General features: G+C 42.7%; 1 protein-coding gene across 8 annotated transcripts in view; it reads right to left on the bottom strand.

Moving 5' to 3' along the window:
- Positions 1 to 13,952, bottom strand: part of SIPA1L1 (signal induced proliferation associated 1 like 1) — a 150,637-nt gene that overhangs the window by 115,328 nt on the left and 21,357 nt on the right. For 6 of the 8 annotated variants that reach the window (XM_083606155.1, XM_083606161.1, XM_083606159.1 and 3 more), the window contains exon 2: positions 2,608 to 2,702. The exons of the other annotated variants lie outside the window; for them this stretch is intronic. The gene's annotated coding sequence lies outside the window, so the exon portion shown is untranslated. The remainder of the gene's footprint in view (positions 1 to 2,607; positions 2,703 to 13,952) is intronic. 8 annotated transcript variants of the gene reach the window in all.

Below are 13,952 nucleotides of genomic sequence, written 5' to 3'. Positions count from 1 at the left end.
CAATATCTTTTCTTCCACGTGGCAAAGAGTAACAGATCGAAACATAGGGATGCCATATTTCAAACAGTGAAAACCTGGACAGAAAAGTTGCTGAGCTTTTTTCTTTATGCCAAATCTACTGAGCTTTTTTAAGCTTTGCCAAAAACTGTTGAGCTTTCTGGGCAAAATTGCTTTTTAAAAAACCCAATTTTTAGCAATTTTTATGGGAAAACAGCAATAACAGCACTGCCAACATGGGCTGCCAAAAGTCCAGATTGTACCAGACATTTTTTACGATTTCTGCCCGGGCACTGCTGCCAACTACAGTATTCTGAATATGTCCAGGAAAATCCGGACGTATGGCAACCCTATCGAAAACTCCCTGCCCCAAAGCTCATTCCTCTTTACTATGAGGGGCAGAATGTTGCCCTTGGATCAAGGCTTGTGGGAGATGAGTGTAAGGCCTGAGGGGACTGAGTGCTATAAAATAAAGACATTTACAATGCGGTTTGTTCTTATATGAAGAATCTTGGGTATACAATGGAGCATCTCTTGCAGATATCTGAAAAATAACACGCTGGTTTATTTGTGTCTTTATATCACAATGTATTGCTTCTGAAGCTCTTAGAGATGACTTACATACAGGCTATGTAATCAGTCTTGTACTCAAAGCACATAATCCAACAGATTATGCAACTGAATAGCTGTAGTAGCCTGAAGGTATTTTATGCTTGAAACACCAAAGCATCTGCAGAGATATCCTTTAAGTCACAGTATCTCTTAACCTCAGTGTAACCACTACATGAGCTAACTTGTTAGGACTAAAACAAGACAGATAAAAGGATCAGATTAAAGAAGATCAAAAGCACTGGTATTCACCCTGAAAAACAAAACTGATTCAGTTCTTTTATGCAATGAAGCTTCAGCCATTTGTCTAGAAGGGTCTTTAGAAAGGCAGAATGTGACCCAATGTGGGAAGGGAGAGAAATTCAAGACCCATAAAATGTAGACTATAAGAGCCAAAGCAGACTGGTTCTGGTGGCTAAAACATCATGTAATTGATGGCTGAGCATATAATACCTTCAAAGATGTTACATAACTTAGAAAAATGGGCATGGGGCAAAGATATCGCTGCATCAAGATCACCAGTTCCAGGCAAGTCTTAGCTCCATGCAATATTAGCTCCATCTGGTATGTTATTTGAAGGGTCTAAGAAAATAGTTAATCTCATTCCATTTCCATATGTTCAACATATTTTTATCTACCACAGCCAGCATACTGACTGTAAACCAAAGGATTAGCCACTGTTTAAATGTTTTTAATTCTCCTTTCTCAAGACTGCCCTCAGAACAAGAATAAAATCAGCTAATGGCAGCAAGCATCATTCTGCATTCCTACTGATTTTTACTTTAGAGAAAGGCTGTATTTCAGTGGTAGAGCGTGATCCCCTGCATCTCCAGGTAGGTCTGGAAAAGAACCCTTCCTAAAACTGGAGAACCGCTGACCACCCGTGTAAGCAATACTGAGATAGATGGAACAATGATCTAACTTGATAGAAGACAACTTTCTAAACTGTAGCTCACTCCATCACACATTACACTAATCCTCTGTTTACAAATGTTTTATTAAGCAAATGAGTAATTGTTTTCTGTTTCCAAACCAGTAAAGTGCTGCTGATTTAAATTAACCATTTATTTAATGCTTCTGTTACAAAAAAACTTGCCTTGGTGTTCATTTAAGCAGCCAGCACTGTGATCTCTCTACAGAGAGGAAACCAACGTTCAGCAGTTGGTTCAAAATCAGCAGCTGCTCAGTAGCTTAAAAGGAACCTTAGTGGCTCAGGTTTTGTTCCCATTGACCATGACTGATAGATAGCATTTAGGTTTAGCTTATTCCTCTTCCTCTGAAGATGAAGAATCAGTGATTTCTATTCAAAGAGACCAGTGCCATAAGCAACCCACCACTGGGTATCTACCCTTAGGTTGTAGCCCTGGTCAAGCAGCAGCATCTGTATACATTAAGCACCAATATGAGTGGGAACTAAGCAAGATATAGTTCTGGACTAAGACGGGTTAGGGTTAGAAGAGTGAAGACACAAACCTATATTATTATTATTATTATTAACTGGTTGTAGGGGAGGAAGAAAGAGGGCGGGTGCAAGAACCCAAGGGTCACCCAAACTCATTCACGACAACCACAATTCCTGACCACAGCAAGTTGTTATGGGAAGTGGGCTTATAAACTAGGTATCCATAACGAAAAAGAAATGTGTCTGCTTTGACAATACAAAAAAGCAAGTCTTTAAACCTTGGTCAGGATCTTTCCCCTTCCTCTAAAACCCCTTTGCAATGCCCTATACATCTGAAATGCTACCCCTTACCTCACTTAATTCCAAAAAGAAAAATTCAAGAGTAACTACAAAGCCAAACATCTGGATTTTGGGGCTGTCCATTCCACCAATAGTAATAATTTTATTATTTATATCCCGCCCATCTGGCTGGGTTTCCCCAGCCACTCTGGGCAGCTTACAGCATATATAAAAAACTGTAAAACATCAGACATTAAAACATTTCCTGATACATGGCTGCCTTCAGACACATTGTGCTTCTTCAAAGTTTATATTCTTACCTCAAGTTTTGTTTGTCTGATCACTCATTAACATAATTGAAGTTCCTATTCCTTTTGTCAGCATCACTGTACAATATACCCAGGGAGCATTTCAGCTATAAAATACAGGGGGACAAAGAAAAGAGAAAGATTATTTTATAACCATATAGGAAATGGTTTGACCTCGTAGTAAATTGTGACTTTTAGAACAACCCTTATAGTACACTCCCACCCTTTTCTATACTGTTAAACTCATTTTCACTACACCATAAATATACATTAATGGGAGTGTTACTGGCTTTTGCCTTGAACATGTCCCTAGCACCTTGACTCTAAAATCTCAAGCTGCTTGAGAAAGTATAAAAGGAAAAGCAAAGGAGCCCAGGGCAAGCTAGTTGCAAGGATGTACTTCCTATCTCTCATATCCGCATGAAGTTCTTTCCCCCCTTCAGGTCCATTCACAATGTTCCTCAAGGAAACAGAGGGTGGAGTTGAGGGGAGAAGATCCAATAAAAGGCCTCTTTTTCGCTGTAATAGCCCAGCGTGTGGAATGCTCACACATGCATGCCATGACTGAACTCTTATAGTCTATAGCAGGGGTTGGCAAATTTTTTTAGCCGTGGGCCTGTCTATTATCCCTCAGACCTTGTGGCGGGCTGGAGAAGTGGCAGCGGGGGGGGGGGGGAGCTGGAAGAAGAGGTGAGGGGGGCAAGTAGTCCTCCTCCCCACCCCCTACCTCCAGCTGCTGCGCTTACCTTCCCAGGGGCTGCCACCGCCACCACCGCTGCTTCTCGTGGGTAAGCAGAGCGAGTTCGTCCGCTCTGCTCTCTCGCCCACAGGAGCACCAGGGCAGCAGTGGAGGCATAATGAGTGGCGCAAAAGGGCTGGCTCCAGACAGGAGCTGCTTAAAATGGCGCTCAGCCAGCCCAGCCCAGCCCCCTTCCTCCTCTAGGCAGGGCAGGGAGAAGACAGGAGGGAGGAGGCACCGCCGCAGTGTGTGGGAGGGAGCGGGGAAATGGAATGGCTCAGTGGGGGAAATGGTGCAGCCCGAACAGAATCCCCACACTGATCCACGGACAGTCCGTGGGCCAGATCCTGAAGGCAATTGGCCTGATCCGGCCCACGGACCCTAGTTTGCTGACCCCTGGGTCTATAGGAATCTCGTGTGTAAGTGCTGTCTTCACAGCAGGCTAGATTATACCAAATACAAATGCCAACATCTTAATACTGTATATTTTTGCTTTTTCTCCAAGATGGGCAGATTAGAATCGAACCAGAAATGTTTTTTTCTATATCTAATTTAAACAGTCAGTTGCTTTGCCACAAGAGATTAATTTTTATAGCAATATTGGTTATGTTTCAGGAGGCTCAAGCAAGAAAAGATCAGCCCTTGAACTAGTTTCTGTGCCCTGGAAGATTTACATCTGTTAAGCTGCAGGAAAGGGGCTATAGCTTGTGTTGCTCACATGATTTTCACACAAAATGCCATAGGTTCTATCCTGGGTCCCAGCTGAAACTTTGCCAGTCAGTGTCAACAGTATTGACACTAGATGTACCAATGATCTGCCTCAGATATCAGGCAGCTTCTTGTGCACTACTATTTCCTGAAAAAATGGCTGGACTGGGTGGTAAATTGGCTGCTGAAATAAATATCTGTATTCAAATTATATCCAACAGGAGAACTGACATGGGGGGAAACAAGTGAATAATAATTATATTTTAAAAAATATTTATTTATTTTATATAGAAATTTCTATCCTACCCTTCTGGTGCATATGCACAACTTAGCACAGCATACAATAACTTAAAATCACATCAACACCACCCACGTCACTGCCCCACTAAAAACATAACAAAAGTGAAGACTTTTCAACATAATCCAACCTTTCCACAAAGCTGCTGATACTTAGCAGGCAAAAGCCTGCTCAAAAAAGAATGTATTTACCAATAGGCAGCAGGCAGGCGGGAGGGGGGGCTACATGTTTCAAGAAACAAGATACAGTACTGTATTCCATAACATTGGTGCAGCCGCTGAGAAGGCCCTATCTCGTGCTGCTCTCAGCCATGTTCCCATCAACCATGCCTCCACCCCAGGTTGAACACAGAGAAGGGCATCTCCTTCTGATCTTAGGGAGCGGGCAAAATACTACTGTGGAAGGAAGAAACTCCTCCGATATTGTGGACCCAAGCTATTTAAAGCTTTAAAGAGAATCGCTGAAGTCTCAATTTGTTACCAGAAACAACTGGCAACCAGTGCAGACATTGCCGGATAGGTGTTAAGACAGACCTACTGCTACATTCTGAGAAGTTCAGCAGAACCCATAGGGATGTACTCCCTCTGTCTAGTTCCCAGTGGAGGTTGTCTACAAAGTCAACCAAAGCTGCTTTGGTTCCAACTTCAGGCATGAAGCCAGACTGAAATGGATCATAATCCATTTTATCCAAGAAACCCTGAAGCTGAAATTCTACTATGCCTTCGTGTACCTTGCCAAAAATGGTAAACTTGAGACTGGTTGGTAATTGTCCAACATGATGGGGGGTTTAGAGAGGACCGTTTTAAAGAGGGTTGTAGGTAGTCAGGAACTCTTTTTACATAGGTCAGCGCTCCTATGAAGGTTCCTGTCAGTCTGAAGGCAGGTTCAAGCATTCAAGATCTGTAAATGATGAGAGGACTGTACACTGTCCCTCCATACCTCTTGTTCAGAACAAAAACAAAAACAAAACAAAATTCAATCCCAAAGTGCATTCTGCTATGTGAAGGAGTCCCAATATAATTTGGGATAGCCCCACAGTTGCTGTGGAGGGCAGAAAGTCCTCTTTGCATGGATGTCGAAGTCACTCAGTAAAAACAGACTGGGAAACTCCAACAACATGGGGAACCACCCTAGCTAGGTCACATAAAGAGCCTGCTATACAACAGAATCTCCCTTCTGTGCCAGCCACCTACCTCAAGAACAAACACTCAATGATTCAAACAGGGCACTAGGTCAGGGTGGATGGAATCATGATAGACCACAGCAATTCTGCCTCCCTGGAGCCTGCCCATACATGCACAGCCTCAGCTGATGGCTCTACAGAGAAACCTGGTACAGAGAGATAAAATATGTTTACCCATCCACTTCTTCCAACCATGGCTCTGCAATACATTCTAGGTCAGATCCTGGGAGGTCATATTTTACCACATACTGACATGGCATTCAAAAACACCACCTCCAAACTGGAAGGACTGCCACCATACGCACAGGGACCTTGGTTGACAGGTGAATTGGAAGGATAGAAGTATACCATCCAGTTATCCTTCCCTCTCTGGGACTCTCTGTGAAAATGAAAACAGCAGTTTGCAGATTGTGAAACTCTTTTTTCTCTCTTGCTTAATTTAATTTAAAGTACAACACCCCCAAAATGGGGGGGGGGGGGGAATCAAGCATTCGAGATCATTATTCTTTTGAGATGAAACTAGATAGTAATCATCTTGTCATGAGTTTTTCTAATGATCTGCCACTTACAGACCAGACTGACAGGAGCCAACTCTCCTTATGCAATAGAGTATTTTGTAAGGCGGGCAAGCAACCATGTGCTCACCTTCAGAATGCATAGTATCCTTTAAGCTGTATGCTTAAAATAAGCCCAAAGCAGGTTCTTCATGCATCCAACTCAATGCTCAAAGGAACAAGGACTAATGGACACTGTGCCTTGTTGGGGTGCTGGGAAATGTAGCTCTGTGAGGGAGAACTACAGTTCCCAGGATTCTTTTGGGGTATGTGCATTAGATGTGCTTTAAGCATCTGGTATGCGTCTGCCCACATACTCCATGTGCCTCATATGCAAGAGCATGCTGTCAGAAGATACCGTATTTTTCGCCCTATAGGACGCACTTTTTCCCCTCCAAAAATGAAGGGGAAATGTGTGTGCGTCCTATGGGGCGAATGCAGGCTTTCGCTGAAGCCTGGAGAGCGAGAGGCATCGGTGCGCACCGACACCTCTCGCTCTCCAGGCTCTAGGAAGCTATCCGCAAGCCTTGCACGCCCGGGGGGGGGGGGAGTTCCCCCAGGCGCGCAAGGCTTGCAGGCGGCAGCCTGCAGTGCGGAGCACGGGGCGCCCTGCCGAGGACGCCCCATGCTTCGCGCATGTGTCGGCAAGCCTTGCGCACCCGGGGGATCTCCCCCCGGAAGCGCAAGGCTTGCGGGCGGCAGCCTGCAGCGCGGAGCACGGGGCGCCCTCCGGAGGATGCGCTGTGCTTCATGCAGGTGTCCGCAAGCCTTGCGCGTGGCGGCCTGCAGCACGGAGCACAGGGCGCCCTCCGGAGGACGCCCCGTGCTTCGCACAGGTGTCGGCAAGCCTTGCGCGCCCGGGGGAACTCCCCCCTGGTGCGCACAGCTTGCGGGCGGCAGCCTGCAGCGCGGAGCACGGGGCGCCCTCTGGAGGACGCCCCGTGCTTCTCGCAGGTGTCCGCAGCCTGCCGCCCGGCGCCTGGGGCGCCCTGAAGCAGAGCGCCCCTCGCGCCGGGCAGACATCGGCCAGCCCCACAAGCTCGGGGGACAGCGGGGAGGCGCAGCGCCGCCATCCCACTGTTCCCCGACCTGGTTTTGGGGGGGAAATAAAGGGGAAAAAAATTCCTTTCCCCCCCCCAAAAAAGTAGGTGCGTCCTATGGGACGAAAAATACGGTAGGCAACAGCTAGAAACCATTCTGCCTTGAGCATTTCCCATTTTTTCCTGACTCCAGCCCTCAGTAAAAGAGCTGGTTCCAGTAAGTGTGGGACAAGATGAAAAGGATGGAAATGAGGTAAGCGACAACACATCTGGACACTAAGCTAACAGCTGCTGGAAGGAGGATTCACTCAGTTCCTGACCGTCACCTTTGTGCACGGTCACTGAACATGCACTGCTACTTCCTTAGACCCCTTCCACATCTGCAGAGCCTATTGGTACTTCACTAGGGTCCTACAAGTGAACATACAGTACAAAGTACTCCCCTGTCAAAGATGCCAGTCCTAGCCAGATTTGTTCTGTAAGGCTCCTTGGAGGTGGACCCCAAGGAGTGGGTGGTGGAGAGATGAAGGAGCACACCTGCTGATTGTGTATTTACTATTCCTACACAAAGATCTTCATGCACAACAGCTGAGGCACACAAAAGAACTGAGCATGAGTGTATCTGTGTACACATCCCATAAACAGAAGGCTGGCACAGGAGTAGTTGGGGAAGAGAATCTGCTGAGCAAATTTAGGCCAGAAACAAGTTCTGGGGATTTCAGGTTAGTGTCATTTGGCGGTAGCTTTGGTAAGCCCTAATGTGATCTACTAGATTTTTTAATTGAATCCAGGGGCCAGGATCTGTACATCTTTAAACAAAAATGAATTCAGTGCTTTAGACATACAACTCTTAAGAAGCATAATCTACAATTAAGAGTCAATGTGCCTAAACATTAAAAAAACAACAACACGTTTTTGAGTATTTCATCTAATAAAACTTTGCAGATAGCCAGTCATCTGTGCTGAGTAGTTTCAGTGGCTGGGTTGGAATTTTAGAAACACAAAACCACACTGATCTTCAGAATACATCTTGTAGCATTTCACCCCATTTATCCTTTCACTGCACCAAGTGCTTCACTGTAACAGTATAACTACCACCATGAGCAGATGAAGTATAGTAGTTAAGAGCTACCCTTAGCCAAATAGTTTTGAGTTCAAATCTCTTCTCAGCTATGCCATACATTCACTGGATGTGCCAAAGCAAACCACTCTTTCAGCTTCAGCTTCCTTTTTTCAGAGTTGCCGTAAAGATTACTGAAAAAATGTAGATGAAGCTCTAGGAACATAGCAAGTAACTGCCCCAAGCAGAGATTTAAACCTGTCAAGGTCTCCCACATTCAATTCCAGCACAGTATAAATTACATTATACAGGTCCTCAAGGCACTCCATGATCAACTTATATATTTGTTCTACTGGCGCGACTACACAGCATTTATATTGCAGTTTCTCCAACTAAGTTAACTAACTTACTGTTAATTTTGTTGTGATCCCCAGAGGTCAAATGAACAGACTTGCTACAAAAGCTGAAAAAATGACGGCATTTTTGCATCAAATTCATGCATTCAAAAATGGAAAACACAGGAGTTTTGAAGTCACGTAATTGCCAAATTCAGCTTCCTAAGAGTGTCCATTTAGGAATAAAATATTTCCAGTCCTTTCAAAGAATGAACAATTTTTAAAATGTAAGATTATATTATTTAAATAAGATTCAGTTTCAGTTATATTATTAGATAAAAAGTTGTCCTTTAAAAGAAATCTGCATGTAATATAAACATGTTAAGTATGCTGATTTAGTGGTAATTGGAGAACTTAAGCAAACCAAAGCAAAGTGCTGCGCTCACAGATTTCCACCCACCTCCTATTTTCTTTCTATTTGGCCAGCAGGAAGAGAGCAGCCAAAATTACTTTGTTATCCTGAATCCCAACTTATCATTAAGTACAAACTAGAATTGTATGTAAATCAGCTTTATAACCTACAGTTTGAGGCGGGCTTTTCTGAAAGTGACTAGTTTGTTTTACACCAAGATTCCTAGCTGTCGAGATCCAGAGAAAGTGTAATATTTACAGTTCCTATGTGGAAAAGCACTTCCCCCCCCCCAATAATTATCAGCCTAGTTTCTGGACACAGAATGCTGGACTGTGGCCCTTCGCTCCAAATGATATTACTTACAGACTTTGCACACATACAAGAAAGCCAGTAAATTAATTTTCATAATCCCCACCTCATCTCTACAGGCAGATATAATTGAGTAGTGCAAAATACATGATCAGAGATCTTGGATTATGCTTCAAGGTGGGATAATTTAGCTGCAAACCAATTTGTGTTCATTTGCTGCAACTAAATCTTGTTCGTAGAATATATGAATTACAAAATGGAAAAGTCAACACCAGTGATTTTTAAAGGGCTCTCGTCTTAATGACTTGCATCAACAACATTTAAAGTAATTCACATTTGCCCTTACGTTTGGGAAGATGTTACAGAAAGTGTGCAGCCAATGGCTGCTGAAAGCTCAGAAACCAGAATGATAGCTGAGTAAGATTTCTGCTATGAGACTTGCCATTTAAGAACATAAGAAGAGTCTACTGGAGCAGGGTGATGCTCCATCCAGTCCAGCATCTGGTTCTCACAGCGGCCACAATATGTGGGAAACCTGCAAGCAAGACCTGTTTCAGACATTTACTCCACCTAGGATGCATCTTTCTAATCCACTTATTACGTGGTCTGGAAAGAATGGCAGAGAAAATTGGTTCCTACCTCTTCCCCTCTAACACCTATTGAATACAATGCTAGCTTTAAAAAAATAGTAATACAGATTTCTGGAAATTGGTAGAAGGCTTGGACAAAATAGGGTTATATAGACTGAAGGGCTTTTGGATTGACTTTTATGTTACTTAAGTACAATTAAGGCTAGACTTGTAAAATTACCTGGGGGTGGTTGCAAGAACATTAGTGGTTTTATTTTCTTAAAAAAATCCAAATTACAATCTGCCAGCCCATTAACAAGGTTTGAACTTCTGATCTAGGATTCTATTCTAGATGTTATGGGTCTACTGTCAAATATATACAACAAACTAATAGAAATTTCAACAGGAACCATCACTGGCCGGAAAACATTATGGGAGATGGATTTAGGTTGGCAAGACCCAATGGCAAGTTATATGTAATACGTAATAGTTTTTGTTGTATTTTCCAGTTGTCACGCAGACCATGCATATATTTTCTTTCAACAGAGCAGCTTCAAGTTTGGACTTCTAGCTAAGCAAAGTCTCTTTCACTGACCTTGGTGATTTGTCTTTTAAGGTAAGACATACATTTATAATTTACATCAGGTGTGGAATGATATTTTGACCTGTGCTATCTTAGTACATAACTTTTTATTTTATTTTATTTAAGTGAGTGTGCTCAATTTTATACCCATCACAATACCCAGCTTCTCTTAGCACAGATTTTTTTCTTATTTGCACAGCTCTGAAAATAAGCTGCCTCTAGCCTAGCCTAGTTCTTTCATGTTTTGGATTTCTCATTTCCTCTCTCCTCCCACAGAAACCATGCACAGGATTTCTAGAACAAGTTCAGTTTTATGTCCTACCCAAAAGAATTATTCTAAAAGCAACACTCAAGAAAGCACCAGAGTGGCAGCTTTTATAACAGGAATTTACAAACAGAAGTTCTTCCATGGCTATGATTCTAAAAGTCTGTCCATTCTTTCAGAACCCTGACAATTTCAACTTATATTTTAAGAAAGGACATTTCCAGATCTCTTGGTTCCACAAACAAGGGTGGAAAGGTTCTGTAAAATAAATTATTATTATTATTACCCCTTCCATCTTGCTGGGTTTCCCTGAACAGGGCTGCCTTCAGATGTTTTCTAAAAGTTGTGCAATTCGTTATCTCTCTGACATCTGATGGGAAGGCGTTCCACAGGGAGGGCGCCACTACCAAAAAGGCCCTCTGCTGGGTTCCCTGTAACTTTACTTCTCACAGGGAGGAAACCGCCAGAAGACCCTCAAAAGTGAACCTCAATGTCCAGGCTGAATGATGGAGGTGAATAAGCTTCTTCAGGTATACTGGGCTGAGGCCATTTAGGGCTTTAAAGGTCAGCACCAACACTTTGAACTGTGCTCAGAAATGTACTGAGAGCCAATGTAGGTCTTTCAGGAACGGTGTTATATGGTCTCGGTGGCCATTCCCAGTCACCAGTCTAGCTGCCGTGTTCTGGATTAATCGCAGTTTCCGGGTGACCTTCAAAGGTAGCCCCACGTAGAGCGCATTGCAGTAGTCCAAGCAGGAGATAACCAGAGCATGCACCACTCTGGTGAGGCAGAAGTATGTAAAAAAATGATTTAAATCAAGCCTTACTGATTAGTGATTTAAATCAATTTGATTCAATCAAATCTACCCTGGCTGGAGGTTTATGATGCAATACATTTTTCAATGCCTACATCCAAAGTAGTCTACATGGTACCCCCTGACATTGTTTAATTACAACAGCTATCATCCCTGATCTTTAGCCATGCTAGCGGGGCTTATGAGATTTTTATTTCACAACATCTGGAAGGCATCCCATTGGCTAGCCCTGCCCTGGTTATTCAAAACACAAGTATAAGCCTTTGTTAGTGGACATGAAACCACAAATAAACCAAGTTAAGTACCCTACAGAAAACAAAACAGATAATACTTGTGATTTTGCTAGAAATATCACTTTACCTTAAAGATCTCAAAATGCACAGGGCAAACTGCAAAGCAAGCATTTGCAGCAGTGTATAATTAAATGGTGGCTATCGTGTGGGAGATTAAAGGGCGATGGGATAGTTCAGTTATGGGATTATACAGTTAACGGAATTGTTTCACGGACCAAATTAATGAGTCAAACTTTAGTAAAGCATTGGTGTCTCTTCTCATTTAGAGAGGCTTATGATGCTAAAAAAAAGTTTCTTTAAAAACCCAGCAACTCAACCCATCATTCATATTTTCAAATACTGAAACATGAGCATGTTTTTTCTCAAACCATAAGACAAGTTATCTATAGTCATATCTCTAACAGCATATAGGAAAATGTCCATGCAGTGTTTGCCTGAACATCATTCTCTATTGTGAGACAGAACAATAATCATTTATTTAAAAGAAGAAGATTCCATTTCTAGTTCTGGAATCGACTAAGTAGATGGTCATCAATATGAAATCACATACTTGCTAAGAGTTTATTAAATTTATTAGCTGATTTTCTGAATGATCAACTGCGCACAAATCAACATACAAAAATAGAAGTCCTTTATTTATTTTGCTTTAGTACTTATTTCTTCTGCCTTTGAGGCAGATATATCCAGGGCAGCTAAGCCAGTCATAACACAATACTTAGCCAAGTCACTGATCAAGTAATGGCAGCACTCCTGCCATAACAGAAACAAGTAGCTGTTTTATGAAATCTGGAGCAAAAACAAACATGCTGGTTCATAACTGTCTTGTTTTTAACAACTTGCCTAGAAGTCACAGGTGACCAGGAATGCAGACTACCAGCCTCTCTTAAGGGCTAGTAAAAAAATGTGCAGGATAGTAACTGGGCCCATCACCTCCTGGCAAATAGAAGAGGATGAAAGGAAGGCAGTGAGAAATTTTACTTTCTTGGGCTCCATGATCACTACAGATGGCGACAGCAGCCACGAAATTAAAATATGTCTGCTTCTTGGGAGAAAAGTAATGACAAACCTAGACAGCATCTTAAAAAGCAGAGACATTGCCTTGCCAACAAAGATGTGTATAGTTAAACCTATGGTTTTCCCAGTAGTGATGTATGGAAGTGAGAGGTGGACAATAAAGAAGGCTGATCGCTGAAGAATTGGTGCTTTTGAATTATGGTGCTGGAGGAGACTTTTGAGAGTACCATAGATTGCAAGAAGATCAAATCTATCCATTCTGAAGGAAATCAGCCCTGAGTGCTCACTGGAAGGACAGATCGTGAAGCTGCGGCTCCAATACTTTGGCCACCTCATGAGAAGAGAAGACTCCCTGGAAAAGACCCTGATGTTGGGAAAGATGGAGGGCACAAGGAGAAGGGGACGACAGAGGATGAGATGGTTGGAAAGTGTTTTCGAAGCTCTAAGATGAGTTTGACCAAACTGCGAGAAGCAATGGAAGACAGGAGTGCCTGGCGTGCTCTGGTCCATGGGGTCACAAAGAGTCGGACACGAATAAATGACTAAACAACAACAACAACAACTAACTTGTGTGCTTATTTCCAAGACTGGGTTCATACAAAACTCAAATCAATTTTCAAATTGCAGTACAGTAACTATATGAACGATGAACCATAAGCTTCTAAATCTCTCATCAAATCTCTCTGCTCACAGCAGAATTTTCCTAAAAGCCCTGGCTCTCCTTAAATCTGATACCATGAGTCAACAGGAACACTCCTGATCTAAATTTCTGCTACTATATTGGGGCCTGCTGGCCTCAGCATATGCTTTATAAAGCACCAAGAACTAAGGTTTGCAGTGAATTTGGTTGCTGTTAACATGCTGCTAACAGACCAGAGTGAGAACAAGGCACTCATTCAATAAGGGGCATCAAAAGAGCCTAAATGATTCAGAAGAAGCCACTGATATTAATTGCTGTACAGTAAGTTTGTTCAAGAAGCCTTGGTATAACAATACCAAGCTGCCGCATACACCCCAGATCAAGTAAATCAATAAAAATACCCACTAAATTTGATTTATCTGCCCCCCACTATCATGAAGCCTGCCCCCCAACATAAATCCTGGCTACGCCCATGAATAATAACTAACTGGAAACAACAACTACAATACATTAATAAACAGAGAACATAAAAGGAAGAAA

Source organism: Podarcis filfolensis (assembly GCF_964270895.1).
Source record: "Podarcis filfolensis genome assembly, chromosome: 1".
Classification (NCBI taxonomy): Eukaryota; Metazoa; Chordata; class Lepidosauria; order Squamata; family Lacertidae; genus Podarcis; species Podarcis filfolensis.
This window is presented reverse-complemented; position numbering and strand designations above follow the sequence as displayed.